Raw genomic sequence first — 18,670 nt, 5'->3', positions numbered from 1 at the left:
AGTAAAGTCATCTCCGGGGTCGTGGTGGTTGCCATCTGTGTTTGCCCTCTCCCTGCTGGTCATCTGCATCAGGTGTCATGTCTCGTCGTCCTAAATGTGGATCATCTTCGCCAAGAGGTACTGCATAATCATCATCCATTCGAAGCGCACGCAGTGAGAATTGATATGATGTCTCGGGATGAGAACGAGGCAGCATAGCTGGTGCATCAACCTCCTCCCCATCAAAAAGGTTGTCCAATAAAATTGACATCGATGGGGGTGGCAGCAGAGTCAGATGGGGCACTAGCCGGTCTACTGGACGGTCTCGCAATATCAACTGCAGTGGAAGGCGTATATGGTCCTGACGGATTGAACACGTACTCCGCCTGTACAACTAGTGGCGAGGAGATAGGACTCACTAAACAACTAGAGGAGGTATGTCGTCCTCCTCGTACTGGAGCTGGTCGACCTCCTCATGCTGGTACATCAGGTCGATCAGCTGAGATTCGTCGACCGCCCTTGTGGACAAGGTCCAATGCAGCACTCATCAATTGGTGGATAACAGGATCTGATGAGATCTTATTTGCCTCATATACTATGTCAGCCTGCAGGATATGAAAATATTTGGTTAACCCATGCAAAACGTAACGTATACATAACAAAAGGAATTTTGGGTTAAAGTCTTCTTATGAGGCTCAAATATACAGCAACAGTCCTGTCGACGAAGCAGCATGTGATGGACCTTTACCAAGTGAAGTATGGGTCATCTGGATGCATCAGACCATCCTCCGCCACTTCCGGTACGACGTAGTCTCACTAATGCTCCCACGCAATGACGAATATCGCGTGTGTAGTCACCCAGTTCGTGACCCCTCGACCGCGCCCATCCATGTCATGGAGGTCATCCCCAACTGTATCTGCCCCCGACGTCAAAAAGCGGTCGGGAATGCCCAATCGATACTCAAACTGTCGCATGACTCGATCAGGGAGATACCACTCGATAATATGAAAGTATATGAGTGGCACTCGGACTACCCATAAGTCACTCCTGACTGCATAGTCAAGAGGCAAGTCGGCTAGAATCTCAGCCGTGTAGGGCCTCCATAGGAACTACACTTAAATATAAACAAAAGTTAAGCGAACTATACATAACTGAAAGAAATAAATAGAATACTATGTGCTATACTTTAATTGGATTATACCTCATGCTACCGGTGCATGTCTAACTCAAACCTGTACCAGGGCAATGTGTGTAGCACAACCATCGGTGCCCTCAAGTCATCCCTCGATCGGTATAAGATGAAACGTAAGTTTTGAATGTAAGGACTAGTAAGTACTACGAATTAGTATTCGTAGAACTTATAGAGTGAATGATGAGGGAGAGATGATATTGGTACTAACTGGTATACGAGTGGGAGTGGGTCAACTGGACGACAGTCCTAGCCCCTCTTAATCTGCAAGAAACCTCGCCGCATAGGCACTAAGGACGGAAATCTCTACCAGGCCCAAACCTGTATTAGGCAAAGTGGGCCAGCAATCTGTGTCTTCGAGTGGTAAACGACGCGACACATCCCCCTGTATAGCCACGCCAAAGTAGCGGACCCCCATTTGTATAAGCGACATGCTCCCAAGTCCACAAGGAGTGGAAGGAATATCATATGCGCATAGCTGCTTGAAACGTCACAAAATATCACCCCACAAATCAAACGTAACAAGTGGGTTCATGCATGACATGCTATAGTCTATGCATCAGCATTTATCGGGAGCTGACGAAACACATCCCCCTCGAGGAAACGCATACGGATGCGTGCACCAACCAACTCACTATCAGGTGGAATGAGTCCTAACAAACGCTGGCACAGAGTACGCAGGGCAAGTCGTCCCTGACGGTCCATAGGTCCATCTACTGGCTCGACAGTATGACTAGTGACGAGTTACCCGTCAATCAGTAGCACAAACAAAATGGTGATGTCCTAGAGTGTGACGGTCGCCTCCCCATGAGGTAGGTGGAACGTGTGCGTCTCGGGCCTTCATCACTCCACCAAAGTGGTGATGAGATGCCAATCTAGCTTGATATAGGCAATCCGATAAATACCATAAAACCCCACATCGCGTATCAGGCAGACGATGTCGTCGTCTGCCTCCAACCAGTGCTCTGCAAACTGTGTGCACCCTTGACAGAATAAGGGGTTGGTGTTCCCATCATCCCACGCTCGGTTGACTCGATGATCATCGCCCGTTGTCAAGATACTCGGATCAGACGGCCTTAAATCAATCCTACCAAATGCATCATCGCATTACAATAAATATATACAAAAGAAAAAGTGTCTAAATAAGTCCCAAACTGCCTACGAAGTCAATATGATGGTCCAGTTGCATCCCCAGGTTGGGTCCTTCTCGAAAACCTTGTGCGATTATATCCTTCTTGATGACATATATTGCATGTGCTCCTCTTCCTACCTTTCTTTGCATCCATTTCATTATGTATATGGGAGCTTCTAGGATGACCTTTATGTCGAGCATATGCAGGATTTTCCTATATAGTTGGCACCTTGAATGCTGGCTAGTATGCCTCGTGCATAATCGGATGAAAATCTGCAACATATGTCGCATAGTGTTTGGTAGTGCTCCAACATGACTCAACATACTACATAGCATTCAGTCATGTCTCTGCACATGCAGCGAGAAGGTAGGAGCATGGAAAGTGTAACGCTTGCTACTTCCCACATGAACATTTGTGCCTATCCTGAATGCTCAAAGTTTGGACGTTGTTACCTTTATGGGGTCCCAACTACGCGGTCATGATGCAAAAGGTACCCCTAGACCAGTTGAACGTCGTGACGCGATGTCCAGTCACCTTCAACTTCCTTCTTTACATTGCTAGCAATATATAACGAGTGAATGCATTTCCTCCCGATATTGCGTTACAAGCAACCTCCCATCGGCTATTGAAATAATGTGCAACGCGATAAAATGTCAGTTGCATAAGAGCCGTGATTGGGAGGCTATAAGCATCCTTTAGGACGGTGTTGAAACATTCCATGAGGTTAGTTGTCATGTTCCCATACCTTCTGCCACCGTCGTGGCACTGAGTCCGCATATAAGGAGGGATCTGATCAAAAAACGTCTTCTCGGGTCCCCCATCCTCATCGAATATCCTCTCTATCCACATGTTAAATTTTCTTACCTGATGCTCCCTTCCCGCTCGCTCAGCCATACGCTTAAGATTGACACTGTGCACTTTCGTGCTAAAGTTGTTGACCATGTGTCGAAGGCAGAATAGGTGGTGGGCACATAGTGGTTGCCAATCGGGATTGCGCTGCACTGCAGCAAAAATTCCCACATACCGATTTGATATAAGGCAAATGTCGTCCCTATCAGTAATAGTACGAAGACAACACCAAAACCAATTCCATGTGTCCAGACTTTCCTCATGAACAATAGAGAATGCAAGGGAAAATATTTGCCTATGTGCATCCGGGCATGTCACAATTAGGAGTTTACCCTTGTACTTGCTATACAAGTGTGTCCCATCCACACATATAACAGAAGGACAGTGACGAAAATCCTGAAAAGATGTTGTGAATGCCCAAAATATTGATACAAATGTTGCGGTGTGATCACTACCTGGTACAGGAGTCCACCTCCACTTGACAACCGTACTAGGATTGTACGCACACATCGCTTCCATCCACTTAGGCAAAGTTTGATAAGACATCTCCTAATCGTCGAGTACTTGAGCAATTGCCTTCCATTTGCCCAACCAAACTTTCTTATATGAGATTGAATAGTCAAAGTGATGATCTATGAACTCTTTCAATGTTGCAATTGATGTCGACGCATCACCCCTGATCATATTCACGATCTCCCTAACAATGAGGGACGACGTGATTTGGTTATGGTCCTGTGAGAGAAGTTCGTTCACGCACATGTTCGGACCACCATATTGGGTGATTTCGAATAATTGGTGTTTCTTCCGATACATTGCACACACTCTCCAACCACAATCATAGTTCTTATACCTAACAACCTATAACAGTGGGGTAGACTGCTGGACATGGAAGCCATGGTGTGTTCGAGCGTGGTATATTCGCACTGCTGCTATCAACTGATCTTTTGACCTGAATAGCATCCCCTTACTCAGCTCAGATGATTCATCCCAATGACTTACCTGTAACACCGTACATAGGAGGTTTGTCTATGAACTAGGCGTTGTACGTGGCATCATTCTTTTCACGCCGGGGGGGGGGGTGTGGGTCAACATCATCGGGGAACTTATTCGTCCCTTCACTAGTTTCCTGCTCGTACATGTCATCTTGTAAATTAACATCATTCGTGATGTTCATCCCCTCATTTAACACATTGTTCACAATGGCGAACAATGATCCTGGATGTTCTGCTAGAACTTCTTCGCAAACACCATGATCATCTGTGCCAAGAATAGGTCTTTCAAATGTCTGCGGCTCGAACGACGATCCTGGACATTTGTTCAAATCCACAACAAGCATCCCACCAACACCCGCACTCGTCTATGGTTCAATATCTTCTTCCTCTGCTTCAACCATATGCTCAAAAGACGTTCCCATCTGCCTGTCTGCAGCAACACCCATGTAAGGAATGGTTTCAACATACAACTACACAGTTAAATATGTCGTGCCTAAGCAGTGTGCATCCAACACAATGCGCAAACCATAATCGTCAGTTACGGGAACAGCCTTATGGAGGACTGTATCATGATGCCCTTGCATAGGGTATCTTGTGGTTACCCGCAATGCATATTGAATTGAATCAATATGCAAATACTTGTATATCTTCGTATACAATTTAGTTAATTTACACCTATGGCCAATTTGAATTGGTCGAACTGGCGGAATACTATAACTTACACCAGTTGGTTCAGTTATAATGTCCCCCCCCCCCCCATGTACAACAATACTATCACCGGAGTACTGCTTGAACTTCTTGCCATTTAGATTGTCACTCAAGAAAGAAAAAAAACCTACGCAAAACAACAATTGTATGTATAAGTGATATGCCAAGTCAATAGTAATCAAGAATTAATTTCACTACATTTATGAGCATGCAATCTTCCCTAAATGTTTCACTCATCACTTCAAAAATATTTTTGCATGCATTTAATACTTTTCTGGAAAAAGTCCTACCAAAATTTCCGCAGCATGTCGTCTGTAATTTGAACATTTTCCCATTTTCACCATGACCCTGAAATGTTTGCAAGTAATGTAATAACATAGTCTGACCATGCGAGAACCTATAATATCTACCAGCATGCAATTCACATCACTGCATCAGCCATGCAGGAGGCATTCAAATCAAAATGTCACTCGATTTACAATTATATAGGCACATAACATACAATTATTAAATATTTTTTTAAAAAATTAAGCTTTTTCTTTCTCAAATTTATTATTAATTTTTTTTTTTTGGATTAAGAATTAAATAAGTTCTATTAAAAATAAGTTGCTTGATTTTTAATTTTTAAACGAAAGTTCTAAACTAAATAACTAATTTTCACCCCTTCACTTTATCACCTAAGTACCAATAATCTTGATACGTAACTTAATATTGTGTCATAAGATAGAATATCCAAACAATTGTTGTTTGAATTTATCGCTAGTGATTCAATATTTTAATGGGATAGAAAGTGATTCAAATTATCTCTTTTATGTATCATAAATTTAATAATTTTTCAATTAATCAAAATAAAAACTCAAACTGAATTTAATCTACCATGGGATTAAATAACTAAATTGCGTATAAAAAATTAAATATATATATATTTTAATTTCCAATACACTTATAATAAATATTGCAATAGAAAAAATTAAATTAAAAACTGAACGAAATTAAAATACATACCTCCACAAATTTGAGCATTTCCAACTAAAAACCTTCAATCAGCAAATTGAAGGTGATATGAACTATTTTATGCCCCACCCACGATCTTATGAATCACACTAACAAATCTACCAATCAATTGGCAGTATTTTCAATTCAAAAAATAATAAGCTTAGGGTTTTCAAAGAACTTACCCCATCTCCCCTTTTATAAGCTTCCTCCTCAAATAGCTAGCTTCCACCAACGTTCATGAGCAACAACGGTAAGTGAGCAACATTCGCCACCAACGGTAACCTACAAAGCGTCCGACTTGCTGCACTGAACTCTCTATACTGGTCTATAGCCTTCTCTACAATCCGAACAACATTGAAGGAGAAAGGGCAGAAGAATGGGCGAAGCAAATCTCGCAGGATCAACTTGCGAGATTTGTCACGCGTCAACTCACATATCTTTTGCGCAGCAAATCTCGTAACTTGGCCCTGCGAGATTTGCTCTGCCACTGTGCCACATGTCACCACCCGAAGCGCTGGGCCTTTAAATCTCGTAGCTTAGTGCTGCAAGATTATGTGAGCATTAGTTTGGAAATTTTTTTCCCAATTAGAGTATTATTTAATATTTTATTTTATTTTAATGATAAAATGGGAAAAAATCATTGAAATATTTTGAAATTTTGAAACATGAATCATATTTCAAAAGGGAGAGAAGTATTTGACAAAGGGGAGAAGTACATGACATTGAATAACCTTGAAATTGGTATTGATATGCATGATATTGAATGATCTTAAAATTGGTGTTGATAGTAATCTTGATCTTACAAACATGTTGAAGATGATGCTTATTGAAAGGGAGAATCTTTTTAAGGCTTACTCATATTTTTACTCATTGTTTGTCATCATCAAAAAGGGGGAGATTGTTGGCCTTACACGGTTTAACATCCTATTGTAATGCTAAAAAACAAGTGGAACTTAACATATTTGGTTAAGTGATGACATTTCAGGACTCAACCTTGAGAAAGTAAGGTCAAGTACTCACAAGGATCTTTGAAAGCTTATATTCCAAAGAAAGATAATCAAACGAAGCATGGATTCAAAGATGTTCTAATAAAGCTTGAAGATTATGAAAGCATTAATATTAAATAAAAAGCTCAAAGTATATTAAAGCTTAAAGACAAGATGGAACAAAAGCAAGCATGAAGACTTAAGTGATTAGAATATCAAAGTGTTAAGAAGTATTTATGTAAGTACTTCATTCGATTTCAATATGGATACACGAAACTCTTAGGATAATTACTTGGACGTAGATACCTTTTAAAATACTTGGAAAATATTTTTATAAGGTTATAAGTTATTTCAAAAAGGTTAAAATTGTTTTTGGATTGAAAGCACTAAAATGGGATTTTCCAAATTCTATTATTTTTTCTATATCTGTATTGATGAGAATTTTTCTCTATCAAACACTCCTTATTTTAAAACGTATTCAACATAAACATTATGAGACTTTCTGTTTATACTAAGAACATCCAATTTGGAGTTATATAGAAAAAGTTATGATCAAAATACCAAAAGGTGGTCGAAGCTATCAACACCTCAGCAAATTGTTTGGCCAACCAACTGACCAGAATGAACTGGTTTTGTCAGCCAACTAACAAGTCAGCCGACTGACCATTTTGACCTGTGTTCAGTCAGCCGACTAACCATATAACAGAATCAATTTTTGGCAGACAGAAAGGTCTTAGTCGCCTGTCGAGCCAACTGACCCTGTATAAACACCCACTCAGTCGCCTGTCCAACCAATTGATCCTATGGAAATTTAAATTTTGAACTTTAATGAAAAAATTGTAAAAATTAGTTTTTTTTTTAAATATAAATGTTATAAAAACTCGGGGGATAAGGAAACTCACTTTATAAATACATGGTTTTGCAAATTAAATTATACCAAGCAATTGAAAATAAATTCTCAAAGTTGAAACTCTCATACTCTTAAAGGCTCTCATGCTCTCATCTTTGCACATCTGAATTGTTGAGATTTTTTTGGAAGCAACTGATCAATCCTTCTCTGTGTTTCTGAATTGTTGATTCTCATCTAGAAGAAAAACTTGGTGAAATCTCTTTTGAGCTTCAATTGTATTTCATATTGATATTTTGAATTGAAGTATATTAGTTTTCAACTGTACTAATCAGCTCTATCTAAGAGCACTATTTGTACACATCTACTTGTTGTCTCTCTTATAGATTGTGATGATTCCAAGATTGTTGGATTGTTGGCTAAGCGAGGGGACAGCACTTAGAGAGGTGCTACTCTAACCTATTTGAAGGAGTGACCGAGTGAGGGGATATCACTTGGAGAGGCGGGCTCTAGCCTATTGAAGGAGTGTGTAAACGGTGTTGTTCCGCCTAGAAAAGGAACTAGTTTTAGTGAATCCTTTGGTGGTTTTCCAAAGGCGAGGATGTAGGCTAGGTATAAACCGAACCTTGTAAAAACCGTGGCCTCACTCTCTCTTTCCTTTGCTCTTTATTTTCAGCATATATATAAACTACGTGGATGTTTTAAATTCCTTAATCATAAACACTACGTGGATTTGATATTAAGTAAACTTAAGCTTAATTTTTTTTTAGGATTGCGAAAATCAAAAGGGAGTATGTTGGTTGATCCATTCTTTGTAGAAACCATAAGGGAGTACGTTGATTGGTGAAACACTTAAAGACTTTTTAAACTGAAATTTTATTTAATGTCTAAGCTTTTGGAAAGAGTATTGGATTGCACCTCAATTTGAGAAAGCAATTTCATTAACTATAGGGCTATAAACAAACACAAGCTAAATCTTCTATCGTAGTTTGGATATTGTGGTTGATTGGAAAATTGATTGGTTTGATTGATTGATTGGTAACTTGTTTGTTTAAATACTTGTGTTGTCGTTGTGGATTAAAAGTATTTGTTGTGTATTTAATAAATCAACAAGAAGTCAAAAAATCATTAAAAATAATTAAAAAAAAAATTTAAATCCAATTTACCCCCTTTCTTGGGACTACACCTTAGTTTTCAACGGTTTTAAAATCGTCACTGATAATTGTCCATTTTTTAAGTATTAATAAAGGTTTCAATACCATTACTAATAGTAGAGTATTAGTGATGAATTTCAAAAGTATCACTAAAGCCCTAGTATTAGTTGTCTATAAACAATAGTGATGATTTTAAAACCGTCACTAATACTATGGCTTTAGTGACAATTTTGATCCGAGACAATGTAGAATTTATAGTGACGGTTGTAATCTGTCACTAATACTCTATTATTAGTGACACTTTTAAAATTCGTCACTAATAAACATTAGTAACCACTGGTATGACAACTAATTCAAAACTGTCACTAATACTTATAAAATCATTACTAATACTATTACTGACATTTTTATTATTATCAAAACTGTCACTAATAACCTCATTTTTTGTAGTGATTTTATCAAATATCAGCTCATTCAAGGAGCATTTGTTTTTTGTAAATCATTTCATCCATTTGTTGTAAAAGGGTTCTTAGTGAATCGAATTGTAAGGGTTCTTGGTGAACCTTACTAAAAGGCTCTTGGTGAGTGAAAGGGATCTGTTCCTGTGGTGTAAGGGTCTTCACCAGTGAAGGAGTTGTGTTAGTGGATTGTGGAAACTTTGGGTGTGACTCAAGGCATGGGCGTTGGCAAGGGGCTGAACCACATTAATATCGGTGTTAAACTTTTTCTCTCTTATCTTTAATTTATATCATGTGCATTATTTACTTTGTATTTATTGTGATATAATCATTTGCATCCTGGTAAGATTTATATTTTGTAGAGAAAAATGGAAAATATACAAAAAAAAAAAGTCTATTCACTCCCCTCAAGACTCAACTCTAGGGTCAACAAAAAAAAAAACTTTAATTTTAATTCACTTTGAGACAAAAAATAAAAAAATAAAATTCAATTCTCATTCTAAAAATATTTTTCTGCAATTAATTTTGTTTGAATTCACATAAATCTAAATCTAAGGTTGACTAAACCCCAAGATTCAACCCGATTTACAAAATGGAAGACTGTACAATTAATAACATGATAAGTCTATATGTGTTTTTTAAAATATTATATTTGAAATTAGGAATATCTTCCCAAGAGGGGGGTGAATTGGCTTTTAAAACTTTCTTTTAACTTCTTTTAAGAATCCTTAACTTCTTTAAACACTTAACCAATTCTTTAACTTGTTTGTTTAATTTCACCAATCACACAACAACTTAATTAAACAACCAATCAATTAAACACAATCTTCAAACCAAATAGTCAATTTATTTGCCAAGTACAACTCAAACAACAAACAACCAAACCAAGATATAAAGTATTCAGCACTTTAATAATATAAGATCTTCAGATAGTTTGTTTGTTTATATAAGCCCTGTGATTATGAATTTGTAAGCCTTGTAGTTTATAATTTATACTTAGCTCATATAGTATTTACTTCTTCAATATGTTTTTCAACAACACATTCACACTCTTCTCAATATTCAGAACTCAATTAAACTCTCAGTTAATTTATCCTTGAGCTGTTAACCAAGTGACGTACTCCCGTATGATTTCCGTAAAATATGGTATAACCAAAGTGCTCCCTTTCGGTTTCCGCAACCCAAATCAAAATTAAACTTTAGTTTACTTGATTTCTATATTACGTAGTATATATGATTGTCAAATTAAACCAACCACGCAATTTAAATATGCTCTAAAATAAAGAATAGAAAAGGAGAGAGTGAGACCGAGATTTTACGAGGTTCGGCTTATACCAAGCCTACGTCCTCGCCTTTGGAAAATCACCAAAGGATTCACTAAACTTGTTCCTTTAACGGGCAGAACAATACCTTTACAGCACTTATTGGTTAAGGCTAGAGCCCGCCTTCTCCAAATGATATTCCCTCGTCCGGTCACTCCTTACATAGGCTAGAGCCCGCCTCTCTAAGCAATGTCCCCTTGCTTAGTCAACGATCCAAACAACCCTTGGAATCGTCAATCTACAAGAAACAAATCAAATATTTGTGTACAGATAATTTGCTCCTAAAAGAGCTGATTAGTACAACAATTCAGAACTATATACTTCAAAGTAAACAACAATATGAATATTCAAATTGAAGTTCAAGAAAGTATATCACCAATTTAATTCTTTCAATGAATGAAAGATTTCAGAATTGTAGCACAAACTTGGTGAGTAAAATCAACAAGAACTCAGTAAGCTTCGTGCATGTTGAGAGTAAGAGAGAGCATTGAGAATTTGAGAGCAATTTAAGAGAAATTTTGAATTTTTGCTGAATTTGAATTCTTGGTTGTATTGATTCAATGAATTTTGAGGCTTATTTATAGACTTTAAAAGGCAATTAACTTGGTCCCCAAGTGTGTTGAAATATCCCCCAAGATTCCATAAATTTTGAGCCATAAATAACCCCATTTAAAAATTTGACCGTTTTGAGAAAAATTAGAACAGCCGCGTGGCAGTCGCCTGCCCCAAACCTCCAGTCGCCTGCCATGTTTATTTTAAAGGAATAGCAGGGGCAGTAGCTTGGCAGTCGCCTGCCAAAACAAAGCCAGTCACCTGCCACGACCACCCAGGCGCCTGCCCTAGTTCAAGCAGTCTATTGGTTGCACACATGCTGCTGTCAGTTTCGCGCACCCTTCTATTTTTCAGTCATAACGTTTTCTTTATAACTCTAAACTTTATGATATTGGTATCAAATTAAATCTAAGATAAAATCCTACAACTTTCATGTTGAAAATTTTTTAAAATAAAGAGTTTTTGATAGAGAAAAATGCACGTCAATGCAGATGTAGAAAAATTATCAGCATTTTGAAAATCCTCTTTTTGATGCTTTTCATCCCAAAAATGATTCTAACCTTTTTGAAATAATTTTTGATCTTCTCAAAATAATTTCCAAGTATGTTTAAAGGTATCTAGGTTCAATAAATTAACCTAAGAGTTTCATGTATCCATATTGAAATTATTTGAAGTACTTACATGAAATTTCCTATAAACTCCTTCAAATTTCCAATTCTTGAATTCCTTGAGGTCTTTATGCTTGCTTCATCATTCTTTGAGCTTTCATCAAATTCTCTTTAATCCTCATGCTCTTATGATCTTCAAAATTTATCTTTAAATCCAGTTTTGAATCCATGCTTCAAGCTTCATATTGAATTCATTCTTTGTAGTACAAGCTTTCATCAATTCTTTAACATTCTATCCTTGAGTCCTAAAAATATATCACTTAAACAAAACATGTTAAGTTCTACTTGTTTGTTAGCATCAAAATATGATATTAAGTCTTGTAAGGCCAACAATATCAACATAACTAGTAACCTCATTAGAACTCGATGTACTAACATAATTTATTTAACATTTTCATATAATGTTAAGGCAAGGTTTTTATATTATATAACTTTCGTTCAAACTCTAATAATGTGATTTGTTAGTGTAGGCCTGCACTGGTTGTAGCCTCTAAGGTTTGAAGCCTATTGACTAAGGAGTTCTGTTGGGAAAAAAGTTTATATACGAACAATTCCCACAAGTAAATCAATGGAGTAATGCAAATGATAAATAAAAATGAGACACAAGAAATTTAACGTGATTCCTTCAAATGTTGAGGTACGTCCACAGGGCACGGCAGTTTAAATCCACTATTACCAAATATGTTGTACAAAATGGATACAAAAGGTATAAGCCTTACAAATACACAAGAGTGTATAAACAAATGTAACAAGATGGAAAGGCCTCACCAAATATTCTGAATAAAGCTCCAAAGAACCAACCAAAAGACCACAATAAAAGAAATCCCAATATGTTGTAAATAAGACACACGGTTGGAGTATAGATGAACAGCAGCCTGCAGCAGAGAAGACGACCCGCACTGGCTAGAGACGTGGGCATGAGGAGATTTGAGGCATTTCTTTTACTGAAAAACAGAGAGTGGATAGGGCTTCTTGCTGTAAAAAAAGACTTGAGCTACTACAAGAAAAAAATGGTAAAAAGGAGATGAAGGGGCAACCGGCTAGCTGCGTGTGAGGCCTTGGTGCTGAATGCTGCTTCCTTGAGAAGCCAACACCCATTAAAAAAAACTTTCCAATTGTTGGGCCCCACAAGGAGGGAAACCCGACAAATCTCCCCCTCCCGACTTATAGGGACAACTCCACCAATCCGGCCAAAACTCGACACTTCACATGCTTGTCTCTAGACAATGCTTTTATCATCATATCATCGGTGTGAATTTGTCCAGCTACAGCAATTTCTTATCCAACACATCCCGAATCCAATGATATCTAACATCAGTATGTTTTGACTTTGAATAGAAAATAGAATTCTTACTCAAATGAATTGTACTTTGGCTATCACAATAAAAAACATACATTTGCCCTTTTTCACAATCACAAACAATTCTCATGCCATGAATTTGCTTTGCTAGTCCCAAGTCTTTCATAGCAAAAGACTTGCTCAACTCCAAATTCAACTTGTCAATCTTAGAGAAGTCCTGTCCTACAATGAGCATATCATCAACATAGAGTAAGAGAATAATATAAGTACCATCCGAAAATTTTTTGACAAACACACAATCATCCGAAGAGGTTTTTGAGTAACCATGATCAATAATGAAAGAATCAAATTTCTTGTACCATCTCTATGGTGCTTGCTTCAACCCATACAAACTTTTCTTTAATTTGCACACTAAATTCTCTTTCCCTTTTTGTTTGAAGCCTTCTGGTTGTTCCATGTAAATTTCATTTTCCAAGTCACCGTATAAGAAAGCAATTTTCACATCTAATTGCTCAACTTCCAAATTCAAGTATGCTGTCATGTCAAGAACAACCCAAATAGATGACATCTTCACAACCGGTGAGAATATTTCATCAAAGTCAATTCCCTTTTTCTGACCAAAGTCTTTTACCACAAGCTTAGCCTTGTACTGAAGATTCTTTCCATCATTTTTCAGCCTAAACACCCATTTATTTTTCAAAGCTTTCTTTCTAGGGGGAATTTTAACCAAATCATAAATGTGATTTTCAACTATGGAATTCATTTCCTCTTGCATAGCCCCCATCCATTCAACTTTATTTTCATGGTTCATGGCTTCTTAATAGCTTTCAAGCTCCCCTTAATTTGTTAGAGTAACATAGTCACTTGATGGATATTTAGTTGAAGGTCTTGGCTCTTTTGAAGATATTCTCAATGGAGCTTGCTCTTGAACTTGTTGAACCCCTTCATTTTCATCTTCAACATCACTAGCAATTTCATCATTTCCAACATCTTCAAGCGGTGGAAGAACATCTTCCATATTTTCATCATGTGCCAAAGGTGGAGAAGGTAAGTCTAAGTCAAAAAAATCATTCCCATTAGATTGTGGTTGTTCAACCATACCAAAATCTTCAATTATTTGATCTTCAAAAAATACAACATCCCGGCTTCTAACAATTTTCTTGTCAACAGGATCCCACAATCTATATCCAAATTCATCATGCCCATAGCTAAGAAAAATACATTGCATTATCTTGTCATCAAGTTTGGATCTTTCATCTTTTGGAATGTGAACAAATGCACGACAACCAAACACTTTCAAGTGATCATAAGTGACATCCTTACCTTTCCAAATTTTTTTAGGAACTTCACCAAGTAGAGGAGTTGAAGGAGACAAATTAATCAAGTCCACTGCCGTCCTCATTGTTTCACCCCAAAATGATTTTGGCAACTTCGCATAAGAGAGCATACATCTCATTCTCTCCAGTATAGCGCGGTTCATCCTTTCGGAAATACCATTTTGTTGAGGGGTTTTCTAGAGGATCTTTTGATGTCTAATTCCTTGGCTGTAACAATATGCATCAAATGGGCCAATGTACTCTTCACCATTATCCAAGGGCACACATTTCACCTTCTTTCCAGTCTCCCTTTCAACTTTAACCTGAAAATGCTTATACACATCTAAAACTTGATCTTTAGTCTTCAAAGTGTAAGCCCAAACTTTTCTTGAACAATCATCAATAAAGGTAAAAAAATAAAGTGCACCACCATGAGATTTATCTTTCAAAGGACCACATACATATGAATATATCAAATCTAAAACATTAGATTTTTTAGTAACAAACTTTGTACGAAAAGGAGCTCTATTTTGCTTATCGGCCAAACAATGAACACAAGCTTTAAGAGAGATACCTTTCATCTCGGATAGGAGCTTCTTTTTGAACAAAAACTGCATTCCTTTTTCACTCATGTGCCCAAGCCTCTTATGCCACAAATCGATGGAAGAGTGATTCTCAATTGCATTCACAATACCATTACCAATTTTACCTTGCATCATATAGAGTGTACCAATCTTCTTGCCTTTAGCCACTACCAAATTACCCTTTGTGAGCTTCCATTTTCCATCACCAAAATGGTTGTCAAACCCTTCATCATCAAGCTTTCCAGTAGATATCAAATTTAGTTAAATATCGGGTACATGTCTCACATCTTTGAGCACCAACTTGCATCCCAAATTTGTTTCCAAACAAACATTTTTCATGCTAACAATTTTTGACAGACCTTCATTTCTTATCTGAACAACTCCATAATTTCCTTTGAAATAAGAAGTGAAGAAATCTCCCGAGAAGTGACATGGAATGACGCACCGAAATCAATAACCCAATCAGTCTCTTGATTTGTCAAATTAATACAACTTTCATCACAAACAACCATGAGATCACCGTCAGATGCAACTGAAGTTGTGTCTTCATGCTTTTTCTCAAAAAATTTCTGTTTCTTTTTCTTATTGAATTTCAATTTTTTACACTTCCACTTCATATGCCCATTTTTATGACAATAGTGGCACTCAATATTTTTTCGAAATTGAATTGGACCGGCCTCTTGATTTATCATTGCAGTGAGAATATCTGCTTTTGTTTCTATCTCTCCCCCGATTTTTTGTCGTAAGTGCCTCTAAATGAGAAGAGCCAACTGATTTTCTTCTAATTTCTTCATTCAACAAGCTATTAGTTACTTGGTTCATAGTAACAATTCCATCGGGAGTCGAATTACTAACTGTCACAACCAAAGTCTCCCAACTTTTTGGTAAAGAATTAAGAAGCATTAAGGCCTACAATTCATCATCAAAAACTATTTTCATAGTAGCAAGCTGATTGATAATATTTTTCATCTCATTCAAATGTTCTGTAATAAGACCACCATCTTTATATTTCAAATTCACCAATTTTCAGAAAAGAAAAGCTTTATTTGTAGCCGACTTTCTATCATAAAGACTCTCTAATTTTTTCCACAATTCATGTGCCGAAATTTCGGTAGAAACATGATAAAAAACATTATCATTAATCCATTGCTGGATAACACCAATGATTTTCCTATTAAGCCTATTCCACTCATCATCAATCATGTCTTTAGGCTTTCAGCTATCACCCTCAATAGGTCCATCCAAATCTTTGCAAAATAAAAGATCTTGCATTTTTGTTTTCCAAGTTACCCAATTGCTTCCATTGAAGCTAATCATACGGCCAACATTACCATCCATGATTTACACAAATTTAATGTGTACAAATAACATTACTCTGATACCATTTGTTGGGAAAAAATTTATATACGAACAATTCCCACAAGTAAATCCATGGAGTAATGCAAATGATAAATAAAAATGAGACACAAGAAATTTAAGGTGGTTCCCTCAAATGTTGAGGTACGTCCATGTGGCACGGCGGTCCAAATCCACTATCACCAAATATGTTGTACAAAATGGATACAGAAGGCATAAGCCTTACAAATACACAAGAGTGTATAAACAAATGTAACAAGATGGAAAGGCCTCACCAAATATTATAAACAAAGCTCCAAAGAATTAATCAAAAGACCACAATAAAAGAAATCTCAATATGTTGTAAATAACACACATAGCTGAAGTAGAGAAGAACAGCAGCCTACAGTGGAGAAGACGACCTGCACTGGCTTCGGATGTGGGCGTGAGGAGCTATGAGGTGTTTCCATTAGTGAAAAACCAAAGAGTGGAGAGGGCTGCTTGCTATAAAAAAAGACTTGAGCTACTACAAGAAAAAAATGGTAAGAAGGAGATGAAGAGGCAGTCGACTAGCTGCGCGTAGGCCTGGTAAAACGAGTCACAACCCATTGGGTCACCTGGACCCACCCATTTAAAAAGGGTTCGGGTTTAAAAAAGTTAACCCATTTAATAATTGGGCAGGTCACAGGTCAACCCATTTATAAACGGGTTAAGTGGGTTTGGGTGGGTCACTCGGCGGGTGATCTGTTAATTCGTTGCTTCAGTGCCTCAGGAATCAAGCTTTAGCCCCCCCCCCCCCCTTCAAGCCTTCATAGTTCACAATCACACACACTTAAAAAAAAAAAAAAACCCTAAGGCTAAGTGAAGTTCTCGACTCCCTAACCCTAACCCGCGCCACACCTCTCTAGTCTCCAGTCTCCTTGTCTGGGTCATCTCTGACCTCTTGGCTCTCAGCTCTCACTCTCTCTGTCTCTCAAATTGTCAATCCTCTCCAGCTCTCATCTCCAATCTAGTAATCCTAAGTCTCCTTTCCTCTCCTCTAGTGACTGGTGCGCTGCTACATGTCGGACCTACCAGTGCTGCGAGCTTGCAAACGATCCCCTCGAACCACTCCACACCTTGAGCAAATAGAGTCGTCATCTCCTCCAGGAGCCATGGACCATTGCCACAAGTGTCAATCCCCCCCCCCCAGCTCCACAGACCACTTCACCACACCTCCAATGTCCAGCTGCTCCACGGTAAGAATAAGCTCCCTTACGATCCACAGATGCAGAGGACCAGCCGACCAGAGGTGGAGCTGTGGAGGTAAGATTTTTTTGTATTTTTATCTATTTTTTGTCATATTTCTAAACTTTATATTAGGAACTCAAAATGCATGCTTTAGAAATTAGAATGTTTACTTTAATATCCCTTTTCATTACATATTTTCGCACAATAGATTTCTCAATTTTTTCCATACTTTATTTAGTGAAGTAAGTTGATGAGTGATGACTCTTATAACAGTAAGGATGCATCCAAATTGAAGGACTCTACAGTGTTTGGGGCTTTGTCCACAGTTGATCTTCAATCCTTAGTACAACATGCCTAATTTGTGTTTGATTTAGGTGTGTAATGGACTACTGTTGGCTGTTGGGTTTCATGGATTCATGATGAATAAACAGTAGATAAATGTTTATTGTGTTTCCCCTACAAAAAATAAAAGAATAATTAGTTCTCTCTCTCTCTCTCACACACACACACACACGTGCATACTGCTACTACTAGACTTCCCAATAATATTATCCTGATTCCATTTTTGTAGCAGCTTCCTTCCATGCATATATACTTATACAATTTATTGTAAAAAAAAAAGCTAATGATTTTTTAGTTAATAATTTTTATAAAATGCATATTTGTGTTTGTTGTATAAAATTTTCATTATTTTCTTTATTTTACTATTTTCGGGAGTCTTAAAAATTTTTCTTTGTTAGGGAATTAGTCTGGTGCAAAAGCCCAAGACACCCAACGTATCCAAAAAAATTATTCTTTGTTAGGAAGAATACAAATTGCAAATAATGGACACCATAAACTTGGATTTTGATGATGAGTGTAATATTACTCCATCTTCAGATAAATCTGAAAAGAACAGTTCTTCTATCAATGATGACATTGGCAAAAAGAGACAACGTAGAAAGACATCAACTGCTTGGGATGAATTTTATTTGTTACCTATAGATGTTGATGGAAAATAGAAGGCAAAATGTAAAAAATATGGGGTTGAATATGTTGCTAATGCTTCAACCCATAGGACAGCAAATTTGA

This window comes from Malania oleifera, chromosome 1 (genome assembly GCF_029873635.1).
Source record: "Malania oleifera isolate guangnan ecotype guangnan chromosome 1, ASM2987363v1, whole genome shotgun sequence".
Lineage (NCBI taxonomy): Eukaryota > Viridiplantae > Streptophyta > Magnoliopsida > Santalales > Ximeniaceae > Malania > Malania oleifera.
The sequence above is the reverse complement of the archived record's forward strand: the minus strand, read 5'-3'. Positions refer to the sequence as shown.